Raw genomic sequence first — 21,367 nt, forward strand, 5'->3', positions numbered from 1 at the left:
GACTATGTTTGTCAAAACCCAGTGTCGACTAGCGCCAGCTGTGTCTCAAAGCTAACGCCGACTGTCTTTTTAAGTCCCAATATCAGTTGAGTTCTCAAAAGCTAGCACCTCGTGTGTTCCCGTCACCCATGCTAGCATCGCATGTGTAACTGCCTCCCATAACTACTGTCGCGCATCCTACTACTGCCCATGCTAGCACCTCGCATGTCTGGTCCTGTTACTGCCGTGAGTGTTCTGCCAACACCTCCAGTAGGAGTTTCACATGTACTGCAACCTATCATCCCTAGTGGAGTTAGGTGTATAGAAAAGAGAGAGTCATGCTTACCTCTTCAACCCCCAGTGGGTCTATTTCCCACCAAGCCATTATCCCTCTGCTATCTTATCACTAGAAGTCAGGTTACCTACTATAAATCTATTCTCCATGGTGTTTCATTTTTCACCCCAGGGAGTAACATTTGCTCCCCTAATCCCCAGTAAAGTCTTCTTCCGTTTGTCACTCCTTGTAGGGCCACCATCTCCATTTAAGGCCTCTTCTTGTGTATGGCCTTAACCATTTTATCCCCAGGGAGTCGGATTGTCATCCATGCTTCTATTCCGTATGGAGCTTCATCTATATGGCGACCCACACTATGGTCCATGCTGCATGACCCTAAACTGCATAGACACAGTTTACATGCACGACCCTAAACTGCATGGTCCAAACTATACGACCTTAAACTGTAGCGAAGGTATAGTTGCACGACCTTAAATTTCACGATCCTAACTGCATGACCTTGAAATACATAACCATGGTCCAAACTATACGACCTTAAACTGTAGAGGAGGTCTAGTTGCACGATCTTGAACTGCACGGTCCTAACTGCATGACTTTAAATTGCACAACCAGGTCCAAGCTATATGACCATAAACAATAGTGTACGTCCTTGTCGCATGACGTTAAAACAGCTTTGCCAGGGTCTCGTAGAAATGATCTAAACATGCCCCCATACATGCGCACACGCCCCTTTACATGCATCCTCACGCACGTCTTTCCTAACTGACCAGTCTGTGTGCGCACATCACCTTCATCAACTCCCCATAAATTTGTCTTCCTTCATTACCATTAATCATTCCCCAGTGAGTCTAACCTGTTCTCACCAACAGCGAGCCATCCCACCATCCACACTAACCATCAGCTAGTGCGTTACCACTTTCCACCTTCCATCCGTACCCCATCCATTCTTTGTAGGCAGCCTCATGCCATCTCCCCAAAGTGAGTCAAACCACAACCATACTCACTCCGTGGCCTCCATAGACTGCCATCCATCTCCATCATGGTCCAGCTGTATGACCTTAAACTATAGCGCATGTCTTGGCCGCAAGACGTTAAAAGGCTTCGCACAGGTCCCGAAGACATGACCTTAAACACACCTTCACACACAAGAAAAGGGGGAATAACGAGCATAGTGTATACCTGGTCAAGGGAACGCCATGAGTAAAAATGATCGACGGGCATGGTCATGAAACCATGAGTAAAAGAATTATGTGAAAATACAAATTCGGGCACGGTGAAAACTCGAAAAGGCACCGTTTGTAAAAATGGAAGAATAAGGGTGGACATGGTCATAAGGTTATGGGTAAAAGAGCCCCAAATAAAAGGAGGTTGGTGAAAACCATCTTTACGGCTCCACTTCCCTAGTTCAAGTGAAACCCCGCAAAGGGCGCTTGGACCAATAAGTAGATTGATGCAGCAAAGCTCTCACGGGCGGCTTCAGCTTGCATTCAAAAGAAAAATCCCTATTGTCAGAATGCCCAAATATCAGGACCCAGAAAAATATTAGCTTCAAGAAGAATCCGACAGTCTTAGTCTGTTCATAAAAGAACCTACAAGTCAGAAGAATTGCCAAGATGGCAAGACAGGATCCATGCTAAAGGAATGCATTCTCAAGAAGTCAACCAAAAACAAGAAAGTCATTTCGACCTACCAAAGATGCTCCCAAAGGCCAACTATAAATCCAAGAAAATATGTCAAGGTGACACCTCGCTATGAGGCCACCTCGCCAGAACCCCTCCCTGACCGATAGGCCCAGACTTTCGGGATACGACAACAAAAAGCCTCTGATTGGACCCAGCAAGATGGGACCCACAGAGGTACCTTGCTTGTCAAAGCAACCCACCAAGAGCTCATTGGTTGTCTATCCGAGCAAGCTCCCGACATGGATGATAGGCATTCCACGCAGCGTCCCCATCTGTAGCAAAAACAAAAGTCCCTAACGTGGATGATGGGCATTCCATAGAGTGTCCCACACTAGAGAACATGAAGAATTCGATTGATTGGGAAGAAATCCCTAAAGCAAGGCACCCGACTGCCAGACAAGCCTAGATTCTCATCAACTCAGTCTACAAGCTTTTGAAAGCCCCCAGTTGTCGGAACCCAAAAAATCTCCTGACGTGGATGATGGGCATTCCATGAGATGTCCCCCACCAGTGGCTAAAAATTCTCTTATCCTACGAAGTCTCCACAGATGGACCTGCACAATCCATCCAAATGTGTGAGCAGCCTAGTTACAGCATTGCGTGGATATCTCTACGGCGTTCATGTGGTCCTGTGGCTAGGAAGAAAAAAGTAATAAAGCCGAGGAAGTTTTCCAAATGTTATCCTTCTCGATTATCTCGAAGCACAACATTCGATGTGGAAAGCTGTTTGAACACATTTTTCAGCACCTTGGATCTTCGATGCGGAATAAAAGAGAAGTCGGTCAATAAAGCCATGAGATACAGTGAATTTTTTGTAGTCGCATAATTACCCCAGAATGGTTAGAATCATCCTAAAGACTTCAAAAGGCCACCTGCCAAGTTTTTTCATAATCCGACATGTCTAAGGCAGTGAAAACAAAGAACTAATTTTAAAAAAAATAGCCTCTAGTACCCTGAAACGGAACCCATAAATAGAACTTTATTTTTGGTGTGTCAAATGGTTTTGGGATCACCGCCATTAAATTTTACACGGTCGAAAACTCCTTGGGGTCACGTTTCGGCTAAAACCGACGTGTCTAAACAAAGTTATGGGTGAAACATTAAAAAAGGGATAGGCTACACACTATTCCCGTGCGGCCTCCCTGAACCAATCTCCATTAAAGTGATTGGTTTACAGTCACAAGCAGCAACTTCAAAAACTCGTATCTCACTTGTTTTAAGTCGGATAGCTCCTAAACTTCTTGGACCGTGTTCATCTCATCAAGACGAGTGTTTTGATATATGGCACGCCCCGTGACAATGGCCGAGCAGGGAGGAAAACTAGGAGAAGTTGGTGATTCGTGAAGACAGTTGCAGGAAATTCACCAGTAACACATCTCGCTCTAGTGCCCATAACACGACGCTCGCACACCCAATCGATGCGAAACCAGTTCCATCGCGTATGTAAGGTCTGAACCCCGCGTGTGATGAATAGTTGGATTCGGCACATGAAGGCGTCAAAATTGCTGCAAATTCTGGCCGCCAAATTCCAGACTCCGGCAAAAAAATACAAGATGGAAAAATCTTCTTTCTGATACAAAATCAAGCAGCGTTTATTGCAACGCGATCGTAACGATATGCTTAGTACGATACAATGGAGAAATCATGGAAAACTATCAAGAAACGAGCTCACTATCGATCAAAACTTTGAAATATTTACACAAATTTTAAGTTACATGATCTTGGTCTAAAAACATGATATGCGGCTCGAAGTTGCTATCAAATCAATCGTCATATTGTTGACACCCTATTTTAAATCTGATAAATTATGTGGTTTTCTTGGACTATTAGAATCACATTGACTTAGTGAACCCGAAATCCATAGGTCACACAACTTACCCTTGGACCCAGAATCATTCTGCCAACCCAAAAACCCTGTTACACTCTGTTTGGGCCTTGATTCTTGTAAATGCCTTACTTCAACAAAAAAATCATTAAAAATAGTAAAAAATCCATTTTGATCAAAATGTTTTCTTAAACCTTCACAAGAGGCTAAGGAACACATCAGAAGTGAAAAATCTTTATTTTGACAACATTTGATTTATGCAGCACGACTTGTGCCACCCAAATCCGTGACCTCCAAAACACATTTTGACTGGGTGAATACGTTTGTTGTGGGAGATATTCCCCCCAAGATAATTTCCCCCTTTTTAGGATCTCTTGGGGGACCATTTAGGGAGGAGACTGGAGAGAGGAGGACAATGGACTAACGGATAAAGAAAAGAAAAGATAAAGAAAACCCTAGGAGAGATGGGACAAATTGGAGAGATGGGGAGAAACTAAGAATGGATGGAGAGAAAACCTGAGAGGAAAAAAGAAAAGAGAATACAGAGAACGAAAACCTTAGAATTTACTTGAGGAAACCTTAGCCTCTTGAGAAGCTTAGTTCTAAACTATCAAGACTTGCTGGCTTATATCCGGATCAGAGAGAGAGAAGAGGAACCGGTTCTGATACAGGCGAACCCTCAGGGGCTCGAGAGTCCCAGGCCATCCGGCTCGGTCAGGTACTCTTTGTCCCTTCATTTCCTCTTCATTTTATTTATTTATTTGTTTTGATGAGATTTTTATGTGTTTTGATTCAAAAATCATATTTTGAAATGCTTTGGATCATGTTGGCTCCACCACAGATCTGAGAGCAGATGGGCTCTTTCTGAGAAGATCTGAATTCAATTGTTCCCACTTGCTCTACCATTTCTTTACATTTTATATTTATTGGTTCAAAATGTCAGATTTGAGCGATCTTCACAGATATATCGCTTCGATTTTGTGCTTTAAACAGTTTGGCACCCACTGTGGGGCCAATCGAGCATGATCCGAACATCAAAATTTCAAAAATCTTAGAATCTTTTTAAAATTTACAGGCCTTCTCTAAGTACCATTTTGTAATGTTTCCAAACTTTTTGATGAAAATAAAATATTTAAAAATATTAAAAAACAAAATTTTTGTTATATCTGCAGTCCCCTTCTGTCGCTTTATTTTAATTTATTTTCATCAAAAAAAGATTTTATTTGTTGTTTCTCCAAGTTTACAGTAAGCTTATTTTATCAAGATATACAGAAAACCAATTATAAAAAAAATAAAAGAACATATTTTTTTTGGGCGACACGACTCGTGCCACATAAGTGACATGACCTATGCCGCCCACGCGACACTACTTGTGCCGCCCATGCGACAGGACTCGTGCGTTAGAAACCAAAAAAAATTATATTCTCCTGAAATTTGTAGTAGTGTTCCAAGGGATTTTTCGTGATTGCACAAAAACAATCAGGTCAAAATAAAAGTTTTAAAAAATACAAAAAAATAGTTTTTGGTTCTATCTGTGTCTTTCTCTCTTCACTCTATTTTAATTTATTTTCATAAAAAACGATTTTATTTTCTATTTCACTAAGTTTACAATAAGCTTATCTTATCAAGATCTATTTGAAAAAAAGATAAAACAAATAAAATAAAATATATTTTTTGGGCGACACGACTCGTGCAGCCCAAGCGACACGACCTGTGCCATCCAGGTGACAAGACTTGTGCTGCCCATGCGACACGACTCATTCCGCTTAAACCAAAACATTTTATATTCCTTTGAAAATTTATAGATCTGTTCTAGGGCCTTTCTTGTGATCGCTCAAAAAATTTCTGACCAAAATAAATTCTTTCAAAATACGAAAGACATATTTTGCTGCAAATAGGTCTGCTCTATTCTTAACTTTCTGATTTCATTCTAGTTATTTAATTTTGGTTGAATTCCTATTTTCCCTGCTTTCAACATGCTTAGTTTAGTTGTTTTGCATCAAATTTAAACAAATTTAAAAGAATATATATGTATACAAAAAATAAAATAAAAAATTGTATTGAGGGTTGCATGCATCCACCTTGAACCGTGTCCCATTCGAGTCATCCTCGACTCGGGTCATGCTCGACTTAGCACGGCCTTGCTTGGTCTGCACTGTTTGACCATACCTTCTTTAAACCCTCCATCTATACTATGCCTCGAGCGTTTGCCTTGAAGTGCGCATCGCTAGGCACAATCAGCGTCAAACGCTCACTTGTTTTCTTTCTTATTGTGTGCCTGTGTGCTTGAATTTATTTTGTTTTGCGTGCTCCTTTACACTGTCTAGCACACTCCAATCGGGAATCCCGAAAAACTAGAAAACCCCCAAACTGTGGGTTAACAGTGTGAGGGGAACCTAGCATTGAGAGCCTTTGGCTCAAAGTAACTCCACGTGTAGTAGGACCTAGTGAACATCCTATAACAGGAGGCCAGGACCTATGTGAGGACCTATATCAACCTAGCCGCATTTCAATAGTTAGGAACCCACTCTCAAGCCAAACCTACCTATAATCAGACTAGGTCAAATTTTTTTGCATGCTTGCTTGTTTCTGATCGATTAATCTCAGATTCCAGGTCCGAACCAGGTTTACACCCAAGTCCGAACTTAGGTCCCCTCTTGGTCCAAGCCGAAGGCTCATACCTAGCTCATCATTGTTTCGGTCCAGGTCCACTCCTAGTCTGATCATTAAAACTCTCTGGATCCAAGTCTAGGGTCGTACCCAGCCTAACCCAGGTCCGAACTAGGTTTACACCCAGGTCTGAACCTAAGCCCTCTCTTGGTTCGAGCTGAAGGCTTGTTCCTAGTTCAATCCTGATCCAGTCCGGGTCCACACCCGAACTGATCTTCAAAACCCTCTAGGTTCAAGTCCAGGCTTCCGCCCAGCTTAGTCTAGGTCCGAACCAGGCTCACACCCAGGTCCAAACCTAGACCCACTCTTGGTCCGAGCCCAGACTCGGACCTATCTAGTCTAGAGCTTTGTTTAGGTTCTAGTATAGGTATAAGTTTAGAGTTAGCTCTAGGGATAGATTAGGTTCACCCTAGCTTAAGGTTTGAGCTAAAACACAATGAGTCTAGATTCTAGTCTAGTCTTAGCCTAGGTCTTACTTAAGGTTTACCCTTAGCGTCAGGCTAGGTCCACCATAGTTCATCGAGTCTAGATCCAACCCAAGTCTAGTTCTTAGGACCCTAGAGAAATCACCATGTCAGTCACCCAAGGTGACTATGATGATTGTTTTACGGCTGACTCTAAACCTAACCTTCCCAAACCTAGGGACCACTATGCCCCAATCCCTTGGGATTACAGTCAGAACTCAACCTAGTCCATAATCCGATGCCCCAGTCTCTAACTAGAGGAAGAGTTCCAAGGATCTACACTCAATCTCGAGGTGTGTATGATTTGAAAATTGGCCTCTGCTTGCAAAACATTGAATAGCCAGGGGGTTCGACCGGGCGTTGTCATACATGGAACCTTACGTAGCCACCATAGGAGTCGTGTTACCTTAGGCAACCAAAGTAGGAGTCATGCGTGGGGAGAAGTCCATGCTGTATCTAATTTCCCTCAGAAGTCACACCAAGATAACCTTGAGGCTCAACGGTCTCAAAATCAAGACCCATCTAGGTCTAGGAGGTTTAACCCAACCTCGAGTCACCATACTATCGCCCATGACGTCTTGAATATGGTACGCGACAGAGATGCCAATCTAGACCAAACCTTAAGCGAGATGGACGTCCCGGTCGCCCTTAAGAGTCTAGTTGATCTACGTTACACAGTCTAGGCCCGAGTTCATGGGTCGATCCTAAACCAACCTAATAGCACAGGTCAACCCTTAGCACAACTGAGTCAGTCGATTCTTCAATCGGTGCCCTTACTGCAGCTTGTCCAACCAACCATGCAGTTTCCGCAACCGGTGGCGATGCCTATGGGCAGTACACCCCGCAGACACAAATATATCAACCCACCCCGGTAACCACGGCTCATCAGTCTCAGGCCCATGCAGGCCAACATCTACCCCAAGTCTCGACTCATCAGTCTATGCTTGGGAACCCACCAACCGGTGGGCCTACTCTCATGCCAAACTCCCAACAATAGGGCACTCTAAAGCAATGCAGGATATGTTCATAAGAATGGGAATGCATGATATTCTACCCCCAAAGGCCTATGTTCATGAGACCCTTGGAGGCATGAAAGACCTTCCCCTTGGGTTTGTCATCCCAGAAATTAAAAACAAATTCAATGGGAAGAGTGACCTAGATATTCACATCAACGCGGACCTCCTCTCCGTTCTAGCCTTGCGAGACAGGCCTAACCAATTGAAGGCCCTGTTTTCACAAACTTTGACTGATGAGGCTTTAAACTGGCATCGAAGAATAATGACTACTCAACCACATATAACTCCAAATGAAATGTTCGACCATTTTGTCTCTCATTACCGTGGGTCGACACGTAGATCTCTTTCCCTGGGCGAGCTTAGTGCAACCAAACAAAACCTAGGAGAATCCTTCGAGGATTTTATCCATTGATTCCACGAGGTGGCAATGTGAATCATCGAATGTCCTCGTACAGACCCAGCTAAAATCTTCATGGCCTTATAAAACGCAGCTCCTAAATACAAGACCTTCTTTAGCTAGGGACTTATCCCCCACTCTTTTGACTCCATGATCGAGCGGGAGGCGCGGCATGAAAGGGCGAGAGGGAGACCCCTCAGTACTAGGCCCGATGACAAATCCATCATGACTCCTTAGAATAAAAATAAGAGCAACGGCAAGGGGAAAGCTTCCGGTCAAGTTAACAAAATTGTCGTTAACGGACCGGCTCAGGGTTCAGCCACCTAGCACAATAAAAGGAATGAAAATCAAAGGGGTCAGCCTAGAGCTAATGCTCAAAATAACAATTGAAGGACAACGGACAACTTCACTCTCAAAGACCAGTTCGAAAAAGTGCTGGAGTCACTCTTGAAGAAAAACATGGTTCGACTCCCGCCACCATCTGAACTACCATTTGAGGTTAAATATAAGAGCAGATGGTGCACGTGGCATAGAAACCATGCCCATGATACCCAAAACTATTTCTACTTGAAGTGGGTGATTCAAGGGTTGATTAATAAAAGGAACATCACCGTCGGACCTAGAAATCAACCTGTTGAAAATCCTAACCAAAAGATGGGTATCTTCAGAAACCCTCTCCCCAAAAATACAGCCACAACGACCAAAGAAACGGAAGCTTTGAGAAACTCAAAGGAAGATGATATCATTCACATGATCGCAAATGGAGACGAAGAAGATGATCCCAGCCAATTCATATTTGCCTGTGATCATCATCTCCAAGAAGTTGAGGAAGATCTTTCGAGTCTTCTTAGAGGAAACTCTTCGTCCCCGAATTCCGATGATCTTCGTAAGTGGGACCAGTATGATAAAGATGATACCCTCGAGATTGACATGGTCAAAGCTGATGAAAAGGGATCATCTTTCAAACAAGGGGCCAACTCCCCAAGGTCTCCCATTACTCTTGCAAGGGCTGATCCAATCAAGCTCCAGGATGGCGAAGTTGATTCCTTAACCTGAAGAGGTTGAGTGTTCAAACCCATCCAACTGATGGCAGACACTCTTGATGAAAGAATGGGAGTCACTTCAATAGCCGAACCACCAGCAGGGGTTGCGGATCACGAACCTAATAAAAGAACTCAAGGATAGAAAACCACCTATGATCTACCGACTCATCTCGAGAGCATCCAAGCTCAAATCTCTATTTTGAAGGTGCTTGCGAGTTCGCCGGCACCTAGAGCGCAAATTGAAAAGGTTCTTGCTAAGACCCATATCTCGAGCAACACACAACCAGATGAGTTGTGCGGGATGATCAACCAACTAATGGCACCAACGCCAATCATATTCACAGACGATGACATCCCGACTAATGTCAATCGCTTTCACGTCCGGCCTCTACATATCACTATTTCATGAAAAGATGTGAGATAAGGAGAGTGCTAGTCGATAATGGGGCATCCCTAGATATATGCCCTATAAAAACAGTGAAGCAGATAGGCAAAATCCCAGGTGACTTCGAATCGTGCCAGTTAACCATCGCTGCATATGAGGGGACCAAGAGGCAGGCTGAGGGCATATTGCCTCTCACACACAAGATTGGACTTTCAAAATGCTGTTAGGAAGAACTTGGCAGCACGAAAACCTCGTGGTCGCTTCTACGCTACATCAATGCCTAAAATTTCCTACAAAAAATGGCATCGCAAAGTTATGTCTTGAACCCCCTACTTTTCTCAATTCTAGCATACATAATGAGAAGCTAGCCATAAGGGTCGAGCTTGGGGAAATTCGGTTTGCTTCCTTCGAGCAAGCTGATTGTGGCCGGCAACCCCATTCCTCAAATTTTGCAAACTTTCGCATCGATGGAGGAGACTATCCAATGGAAACATCGATATGGCTTTGGGTCCCTCGAAGCTTGGCCACATGCTCCTCTCCCAAGGCTTCCAACCAGGCAAAGGATTGGGGAGTCAAGGGCATGGCATAATGGAGGTGATTTATGCATCACCCCAAGCCAAAACTGAGAAGGGGGATCGCGGAGGACTCGGGTGTTCTCTCACCCTATTTCAACGACGAGTGAAGCCTTCAAGTTATCCGGGCTTTATATCTGGTGGCATTCAAAGCCTCGATCCTCTCGATGCCTGTCCTTCAAAATGGCCAAAGGTGATCCTCAAATCCCCAACAGGGGATAGTCCCTCTTTCACATCTCAATACACACAAGGACTACAAATTGAAGACCTATTTGCTGACCTGGATCTAGAGGAGGTGTGCACGGTTGGCTCTAACACAGCCAAGGGTGCTCATCCACCAACATCAACCCAGGGATAGAATTGGTCGATCACTCCTTTATCTTGAGAATCACTGGAAGCATACCAACGGCACCTTCAAGTCCCGGTGCCAAAAAATACATAGGAGCGCGGTGGCCATCTAACCACCCTACGCGTCCTGTCCCCAACATTTCTCTCGTGAGTCCCATAAGGGACACCTCTTGCGATATTTCAAAAACCATGGAAAATTCAAAACACGATAATAATGAAAAAGATTTTTAATAAATGTCGCTCACTCAAGATAGCCCAATAACGGTGCATAATACCCAAGACGATGAATTGGATGACTAAAATGGAGATCAAGAGAGCTAAGAATTTGAAAAAATCTCTCAGCCTAAGGAACTTACTTCCCATGTTGAGCAATTCAAGAAGAGGTTCGATGGGGACCCAACGGCTTTCATCGAAAAAACGATTGACAGAAAACTAGGAACTGAGAAGGACCCAAGGTTAACCAAGATTGGAACCTCCTTTTCTTTTGAAGAGAAGGAAAATATGATTTCCTTCCTCAAGGAATATTGTAATGTCTTTGCCTGGTCATACAATGATATGTTAGGGTTAGATCCCACATTGGTGCAACATCACCTAATATTCAACGAAAGGGCAAAGCTTGTTAGGCAGAAACTCTGACGTCGAAAGACCCACCTTGAACTCAAGATCAAAGAAGAAATCGACAAACTTCTCAAGGCGAGGTTCATTACTCCCGTCGATTACTCAAAATGGTTGGTCAACATAGTGGTCGTACCAAAAAAAGATGGGAGGATCAGGGTGTGTGTCGATTATGGAGACCTCAAAAAGGCATGTACCAAGGACAATTTTCTATTACCAAACATAGATGCCTTGGTCGACAACATTACGGATCACGAGATGTTGTCATTCATGGCTGGCTTCTCGGGTTACATCCAGATCGTCATGGCAGAAGAAGACCAAACCAAAACGCCATTCATAACACAATGGGGAACCTACTGTTACAAAGTCATGCCCTTCGGTCTCAAAAACACAGGAGCAACTTATCAACGTGCAATGATAGCATCTTCCACTATTTAATGCATACCATCATGGAAGACTATGTCGACAATATTCTGGACAATTCGAAGACTAGGTCTGATCATCTCACCAACCTGAGAACCATTTTCGAAAGACTCCGGAAACATCAACTCAAACTCAATCCACAGAATGTGGTTTTGGAGTTAAATTTGGCAAATTACTAGGCTTTATAGTAAGTTAAAGAGGCATTGAGGTGGACCCATCCAAAATATGAGCCATCACTGAAATGCCCCCTCCCTAGAATATCAGAGAAATCCGTGGGCTTCAAGGTCGCATACAAGCCATAAGGAATTTTATTTCACAAATAGCACCATTCAATAGACTCCTTAAGAAAGATACCCCATTCATATGGGACAATGAATGCTAAGAGGTGTTTGACCAAATCAAGGAGTACCTCACCAAACCTCCCATCCTTAGTCCTCCAAGTCCAGACAAACCCCTATTCCTATACATGTCAGTGAAGGACAAGACCATGGGAGCAATGTTAAGCCAATATAATGACCATAGAAAGGAGCAAACAATTTACTACATCAGCAAAACCATGGTCGACTCTGAGACAAGATACACGAATGTTGAGAAGCACTACTTAACACTTGTGTGGGCCATGCAGAAACTAAGACATTATGTCTTTTCTCATTCAGTCAAGCTCACATAAAAAATTGACCTACTCAACTACCTATTGAAGAGGCCAGTCCTTAACGAATGCTTGGCAAACTGAAGAATGCTATAGAACGAGTTCAAGATCGAGTATAACACTCAAAAATCGGTCAAAGGACAAGTCATTGCTGACCACTTAGCTAAACACGCACTGTTAGACAAAATTCCCGTCAACACGGATCTCCCTGATGAGAACCTCTTCATAATTGAGGACTCAATCTGGGATCTATACTTCGACAGTGTAAAGAATGAGTATGGGTCAGGCATAGGAGTTATACTATGCTCATAAAAAAACTTTTTAATGCCAACAACCATCAGATTGAATTTCCATGTACCAATAATGTTGCTGAATATGAACCCTTGAGAGCTAGGCTTGAGAATGCCATGGGAATGAAAATCTAGCAAATACAAGTGATTGGTGACTCCTTACTCGTAATAAACCAAGTTCAAGGGATTGGAAGGTGAAAGAAGAGAAGTTAAAACCGTATCAGAAAAAGGTGGAAAAGATGATTCCATTCTTTAAGAAAATCACCTTTCAGCATGTACCTAAGAAAAATAATCGGTGCGCCGACACCCTTGTAGCCGTTGCTTCAATAGTCCATTTTCCAAAAATTGCCACGCTTTCATTTTATATCAGGAACAAACATGACCCTTCCCCACCAAGGATCAAAAAAGAAATAGAGCATGAGAATGATGGGGAAGTGTCTCTCGTGGCTTCAGATGCCCTAGTTAAGGCAACACCATGGTTCCACGATGTTTTGTCTCTACAGAAAGATGGGTCATACCCCGAAGGAGCCACCAAAAAGGATAAAGAAGCCCTACAAAGGTTTTATATGGGATTCCTAGTAAGAGGCGATCTCCTGTTCAAAAGGTCCTTCAATGGCATCATCTAACGGTGCCTCGATTAGTCAGATATTGACCAAGTACTGACCGAGTTGCACAATGAAGGAGGTCATTCTGGGACAGCCACCTTAGCTCGAAAAATCAGGTGTCAAGGCTATTACTAAACTACCATGGCTAAAGACTGTTAGAAGTTCGTTAAGAGGTGTCCCAAATGTCAACTCTATGGAGACCTCATTCATGCATCATCTGTATCACTCAACTCAACACTGCCTGTATGGCCCTTCGCCAAATGGGGTCTTGATATCATTGGAATGATATCACCAAAAGCCTCAAATGGCCACCATTTTATATTAACGGCTACAAAATACTTCACCAATTGGGTAGAGGCCACGTCATTTGTTAAAATTGAAGGCCAACATGTTGCCCATTTAATAAAGAATAACATTGTATTCAAATTTAGAGTTTCTGAGTCAATCATTACTGGCAATAGATCCAATCTCAAAAATGAAAGAGGTCACTATGGTGTGTAAAAAGTTTGCGATAACGCATAAATTCTCCACACCTTACTACCCTTAAGGAAACGGACAAGCAGAAGACACAAGTAAAGGACTTCCTAGAATCATAGACAAAATAATAGAAAGGGGCAAAGATTGACACGACATGCTAAATGATGCGTTATGGGCCTACCGGGCAACTGCGAAGACTCTTACTGACGTGACCCCATACTCCTTGATGTATGGCATGGAAGCAGTGTTACCCATCGATGTCGAGATACCATCTCTCTAAATCCGTATTCATAAAAACTTAGATGAGGAACAAAAGATCGAAGTGCGAATCGCTGCCCTCATTAATTTGGATGAAAAACGACTACGAGCAACACAAAATATCGTTGCTTACCAGCGTAGAACCGAGAGGGCATACCAAAGAAAAGTTGCTCCTCGACAATTCAAAAAAGGAGACATGGTACTCAAGAAAATCATCCACACTCTTGGAAATCCACACCCTTCAGGAAAGTTCAAACCTAATTGGGAGGGGCCATTCGTGGTTACCCAAGTGCATGCAGGCAATTCTTATAAAATAAAAAATCAAGAGGGGTATGAACTCAACAACCCCAGTAATGCAATATATCTCAGAAAATACTACCCGTAACAGGCTAAAAAATGTGGTGAAAACCTAAAAAGGCATCACAAAGAAAAATTAAAAAAACAAAGGAAAAAAGCCAAAAAATGGATGTGGTAAACACCTGAAGAGGCATCATGGGTAAAAGGAATAAAAAGTTCTCCAAAAAGGAGCTTTCGATGTAAAACACTCAAGTACAAACAAGTACTTACAAGTTCCAATAATATTGCACAAGCAGAACTTGAGGATGAAGACTCCTCCTAAACCCTATGGGTTCCCAACAGGACCAACTCAAAAAGATGTAGGAGGGTGACATGAATGGAAAATCGAAGTGATTTCGATGAACCCGAGAAAATGTCGAGACCTTCCATGATGGAAGCTCGGTAAGAATCCCGAGGACTCTTCATGAATTCGCAAAAGTAGAGGACGAAACTTTCCAAAGGTAAAAAGACAACTTCGTGATCTCTGAGTTCTCACGATCCCACAAGGGAATCCGTTCATCATCTCTGGGTAAAATGTAATAAAGAAAATTACCACCAAAGGGGCCACAGGTGGCAAAACTGTAAGGCTCATCCCTTTTGAAATTGTTGTTTCAATTTGATTGTTAAAATCATCCTTTTTCAAAATCTTTCTCCTTTTATAAGGGGCTTTCTTCATCACTACAAGAGGTTAAACTGTTACTCAATTTGGCCTCGTTCTCGAAGCCAACTTCCTACGCTTGTTACGAAGGCTTGAAACTAGTCAGGCACTCCATGGTTGTATGAGTATAACTACCAACTACCACATATCAAAGATGGGTGAACCTCTCCAATGATTATATGGGCTAGTCTGGAAGCGTTTTTCTCTCGACTGGATCCCTTGAAGATAAATGAGGCAAGCTCATTTTGTGTATGCATATGATGACTCAATAGCGGGAAATTTGAGATAAAAGACCCTAGACCTAGGGGACTGAGTTTGTAAAAATTCAGTTTGAAAAGTGTGCGCAAAGAAAGTATTCCGCTACATCTCTACGAATCAATAGCACATGCACAAGTTAAAAGACTCCCAAACAGGGGCAATAAAAAAAAAACAGAAGGGGGAAGGATACCGAGCAAGAGAAAGAAGCCGAGGTAGAATGAAAAGGAAAGAAATATATATATCTATATATATATATATATATATATATATATATGAAGTTCCAAAGTAGTCCCCACACACACACAAAAAAAAACTTACATGTGCAGCACGACTCGTGCCGCCCACCTCTTATATACCGAAAAAAAAAAAAAAAATTTCTCCTCAGTGGCATGAGCTTAAACTACCAACCAATGTTCCAAAAAATTCAAAAAATTCAAAAATAAATAAACATAATAAAATTATCCTCTGTGGCATGAGCTTAAACTGCCAACCAATTTTTTGGAAAATTTTTTAAAAAATAAAATAAAATAAAAATTCAAAAAAAAAAAAAAAAAAAAAGGCTCCTTAGTGTTATGAGCCTAAACTGCCAACCAATTTCAAAATCTTTTGCTCGTCGGTGGCATGAGTCTAAACTGACAACCAATTTCAGAAAAATCTTTTGCTCCATGGTGGCGTGAGCCTAAACTGCCAACCAAGATTCAAATCGCCAAACTCGTTCAAAGTTAAAAAATCGAGCTAACACGTCAAACTCGTGCGACGTTAAAAACCCGAGACAGAAAAAATGTCAAACTAGTGCGACGTTAAAAAACTGAGCTAACACATCAAACTCGTTCGACGTTAAAAACCCGAGACAGAAAAAACGTCAAACTCGTGTGACGTTAAAAAGCCGAGACAGTTCAAACGTCTATCCCCTTATGACACTAATGGTCGGGTACATCCAGTTCAACGTAAAACTCGTGCATGTAAAAGAGCCGAGACAGGTAACGTCTAGCCCCGTTTGACATAAAATTTCAGATGTGTTCGGGCCTTTCCTGTGTTGTTCAGGGCACAACCACCATGTTCAACGTGTTCAAGGCACAACCACGTTGTTCAAACGTCTTTCCCCGTATGACGTAAAAGGGTCGGGTGTATGCTCCATCGCTGCGTGACGCTAATCTTCTTAGAGGGCTATATGGTTGCAAGAGTTAAACTACTAACCAACTTTGTTTTTCAAAATATCTTTCTCTCTTCAAAATTTTCACTATGTGTCTGTGATTTCAAAACCTTTAGTTTCTTTGTTAAAATCATAACCTGTCCCTGCTCCGGGTTCAATTTCAAATCTCACCCTACATTCAAAATTTCTATAACATTTTCTAAAAGGAAGGAGCTTGCACACCCGTATATGATGAGTACTGCATTTACGGCGTTGCTGTGTCGTCTCTCAGTTTTGATTAAGTCAGACAAGTCTCTCCCTATAGAAAACTTTTCTTATAGACAGCCTTAGGAAAACCCTAAGAAGATCAAAGAAAATTCCTGGATTAAAAATTTTAAACTACAAAACCCCTGAAGTTAAATGGCATGGCTATAAAGTCCACCTCGAGTGTCAAGCTTGCGAAGTCACTGTCATCTCAGGCCGAACACCCTCCGCTGAAAATGCCCTAGGTTGGTGAAATTGGGAGCGCAATGACTTGGAGAGATAGATGGTGAGCCTTCTGTCTCGTGATGTCGGGACAAAATATAAAATGTCTACTTTATCATTGACGTTCGCTTGCCCCTCGAAGGATAGGGCATGCCAAAGAAGGGCAACTGTAGACACCCCATTTTAAATATGGCAAATTCTGTGCTTTTCTTAGACCTCTAGGATCACATTGACTTAGTAAATCCAAAATCGATAGGTCATACAAGTTACCCTTGGACCTAGAACCATTCTGTCAGCCTAAAAACTCTGTTACACCCAGTTAGAGCCCAAAATCCTGTAAATGCCCTATTTCAACAAAAAAATCATTAAAAATAGTAAAAAAAATCAGTTTTGGCCCAAAGTTTCTCTAAGAGCTTCACAAGAGGTTGAGGAACACATCAGAAGTGAAAAATATTGATTTTGACAAAATTGGTTTGTGCGGCATGACTTGTGCTGCTTGTGTGGCATGACTAGTGCCGCCCAAATCCATGAACTTCCATACTGTGTTTTGACTAGGTGAATATGTTGGTTGCGGGAGATATTCCCCCCAAGATTATTCTCCCCTTTTTAAGATATCTTGGGGGACCATTTAGGGAGGAGACTGGAGAGAGGAGGAGGACGGACTAACGAATAAAGAAAAGAAACGAGAAGGAAAAGGAGAGATGGGAGAAGTTGGAGAGACGGGGAGAAACTGGCAATGGACAGAGTGAAAACCTAAGACGGAGAAAGAAAAAGAGAATACAGAGAGAGAAAACCTTAAAATTTACTTGAGGAAACATTAGCCTCTTGAGAACCCTAGTTCTAAACTAGATTTAGGGCACAACCACCCTATCCAATCAAGACTTGCTAGCTAATATCCATATTAGAGAGAAACAAGAGGAACCGGTTCTGATACGGGTGAACCCTCAGGGGCTCAAGAGTCCCGGGCCATCCGGCCCGATCAGGTACTCTTTCTCCCTTCATTTCTTCTTCATTTTATTTTATTTATTTGTTTTGATCTGATTTCTATATGTTCTGATTCAAAAATCGTATTTTGAAATGCCTTGGATCATGTTGGCTCTGCCACAGAAGAGCAGATATGCTCTTTCTGGGCAGATCTGATTTCAGATCTGAATTCAATTGTTCCCACTTTCTCTACCATTTCTTTATATTTCATATTTATCAATTTAAAGTGTCAGATTTGAGTGATCTTTACTGATAGGTCGCTCCGATTTTGCATTGCAAACACATGCCGAGCCCAACAAGAAAGCAATCATCTTTTTGCCAAATGAGTGTCGGAGCAGCCCTGAATCATCCATAGAAGATCTCACACATTTTAGGGCAACGACAGTGACTGTTTTGGAATTCCATGTAATGTTGGGCAGGGGGCAAAAGCGTCATTTTGCACCCATTTTTATATTTTCCTTTTATTCAAATAAATTTTAACTATCATCAATTAGGCTAGATATTGGGTATCCACCCATATTTTGGGCACAATTCTATAAATACATGTGTTTGAAGACATTTTCAGAACCTTGGATCCTCGATGCGAAATAAAAGAGAAGTCGATCAATAAAGTTCTGATTTACAGTGGAATTTTTTAAAGTATCATAATTATACCAAAATGGGTGAAAATTTTCCTAAAAACTTCAAAAGGGAACCTACCAAGTTTCGTTGCAATTTGACTTGTTTAAGGCAGTGTAGACAGTGAAACAATTTCAAAAAAATCAGCCACCAACACCATGAAACGAACCCCATAACTAGAACTATATATTTTGTGCATAAAATGGCTGTGAAACCATCGCCATTGGATCCGACACGTTTGAAAGCCCCTATGGCTCAAGTTTCGTCTCAAACAAATGCTCCAAGACAAAGTTATGGGTAAAAGACCGAAAAGGGGTACGCTGCGCACTCTTCTCGTACGTCCTCCCTGCACAAAATCCCCATTAATGGTGACTGTTTTCACAGTTTCGGATAGTGACTTGCAGACTCTATATCGCCTGCATCCTTGGTTAGGTTCCTCGATCTCTCTTCCCCGGATCTAGGTGATAGGGTGACACATGTCTAGGGTGTGGAAAACCTGGGACTTGAGATCGCTCTCTTAGGAACCTCGTTCAAGAACAAGGGAAGGTATCCAGCTAGTGAGAGAGGAATTTTGGGGGTGAGGTGGGGACCAACCTCACCTAGGTCAGTAACTTACTCGGGTTGGCTTTCATGGGCGCTCTCTTAGATCATGACGGAAAGCCCCCCAGCTAATTTAGCTGGTTTGGAATCACTTCCCTTGATCTGCAATATCCTTGTTTTCTACACACGACTACTATGGTTAATTTACATGACAAGTGTGCCAAAGGGACCCACCCTTGTCTAAGGGCAATATTCGTTCATATGAGAGAGTGGTGAAATGGAAGGTTCAAATAAAAAAAGAAAAGAGAAGACAACTTGATGAAGGGGCGAGACTAGCATGACGGCTGGAAATTTACCGACTCAAAGTGGTAGCAAGACGGGCATAGTACTCAGGACCAACGTGATGGCAATACTACTGGAAACTGAGGCCAATAGAACTATCCCAATCGGATGTGGAAGCAAGAAGAGCATGGTACTCAAGACCAGCATGACGGTAATACTGCTCGACAGCCAGAGAAGAGAAAAGAATGAAGAGAAGAAAAGGGAAAGAAGAGAGAGAGAGCACGAGAGCGGAGGGAGGAAGAAGTCAGATGGCAATGAGAATCGCCGTTGGCATCATGAGAAGACACAATGTCCCTTGCAAGCGGCAATGGCTTCTGGTGAGGCTCACGACGATAACTCCCCATGAGGCACACAACGCTAGGCATGGAACACGAGAGAAACCCGCAGATGGTAGTAAGCATCGCTGTTGGCAATGTGAAAAAGCAACACATCCCTTGCGGGAAGCGATAGCTTCTGGCGAGGCACACCGAGCATGCCGTCACAATCATGGGGTAAGAAACGCAGATCGATTCTGTTTTCAGATGAAGATTATGAAAATTTGGAGTTTTGGTTGGAATCTGGAATCCCAGTGATGGAATTTACAGTCCCAACATCGGCTTGTGTATAGAATCCAACCATTCAGCATGTACGGGGTTCGGACTAAAGATAGTCGTAGACCTTACGCACGCAATGGAAATGGTTTCATGTCGATCGGGCTCACGAGCGGCGTGATTTGGCTGCTTGAGCGAGGCATGATGTTGCTGATTTTTTGGCTCTTTCTTCATGGATAAGCAACTTCTCTCCAGCTTTTCTTCGTGTGCAGGTGTCGTCGTGGGGCGTGCCACATATCAAAATGCCTGTCTAGACGAGACAAATACGTTCCATCAAGTTTGAGCATGATCCTATCTCAGATGAGGGAGATTTACTCCTTGCAAGTCACTGTTCGTGATTGTCCCTTTAATGGAGTTGAGTTGTAGGGTGGCCGCATAGGAATAGCATGCAGCTCCTCCTGTTTTGCTCTTTTGCCTATAACATCTTCCTCAGATGTTCGTTCAAGCTAAAATTTGACCCATGGGGGTTTTCAACCATGTTAGATCTAATGACAGTGGTCCCATAGAAAATTGAGAGAGCAAAAATATAGCTCTAGTTATAGGTTTCTGGGTGCTAGAAGTTGTTTATGTCGGAACGGTTTCTCAGTCTGTGCTGTCTTAGACATGTCGAAATGCAACGAAACATGGCAAGATACTTTTGATAATCCTTATGAAGATCTTAACAAGTTTTGGGGTTATTCTGAGACTATCAAATTTTCCACTGTATGTTAGGCTTTATTGACCGGGGACTCATGATGATGAAAAATGTCTTCCAACTGCATGCCCCACAAAATGTTGTGCTTCAAGAGAATCGATAAGTACAATCATTCAGGAGTTTTCCCTCAGCTAGCCACAGGACTATGTGAATGCTAAGGAGATCCACGCAATGTTGCAACTGAGGTGCTCAAACGTTTGGACACAATGTATGGGTCCATCCGTGGAGACTTAAGGGAGAGAAGAGAATTTTGAGGGATCCTATCAAAGTTCTCACCCTTGAGGGACCATTTGTGATTCTGACAACTTTAGGACTTTGTAGGGACCTCATTGGTCAAAATCGAGTTTATGTGGCGGCCAAGTGCTATGAACCTTTGGTCAGCATTGTTTGCTGCTACATCAGGTTGATTTTGATTATCAGGGTATCTCTATTGGTCCCATCCAACAGGGTCCATTCAGGGGCTTTTGACTGATCCCAAAAATCTGGGCATGTCGGTTAGGGGGAGTTCTAACGAGACGGCCTCTTGTGCCCCATCCTGTCGGGTCCAGTAAAAAATCTAAGCCTGTCGGCTAAGGAAGATTTTAGGTGAGGCGACCTCATGGTGAGGAATAACCATGAAGTCTCTGGCAGGTTAGGCCTTGGCTTTGTCAGTTTCTTACCTTCGTTGGGATCTTTAGAGTTTTTGAGGGTTCTTTCGATCGTTGTCCTCACCCTCAAGGACTCTTGTTGTTTTTAG

The sequence above is a fragment of the Amborella trichopoda genome, chromosome 5 (assembly GCF_054954075.1).
Source record: "Amborella trichopoda isolate Santa Cruz 75 chromosome 5, AtrichopodaSantaCruz75HAP2 v2.0, whole genome shotgun sequence".
Taxonomy (NCBI): Eukaryota; Viridiplantae; Streptophyta; class Magnoliopsida; order Amborellales; family Amborellaceae; genus Amborella; species Amborella trichopoda.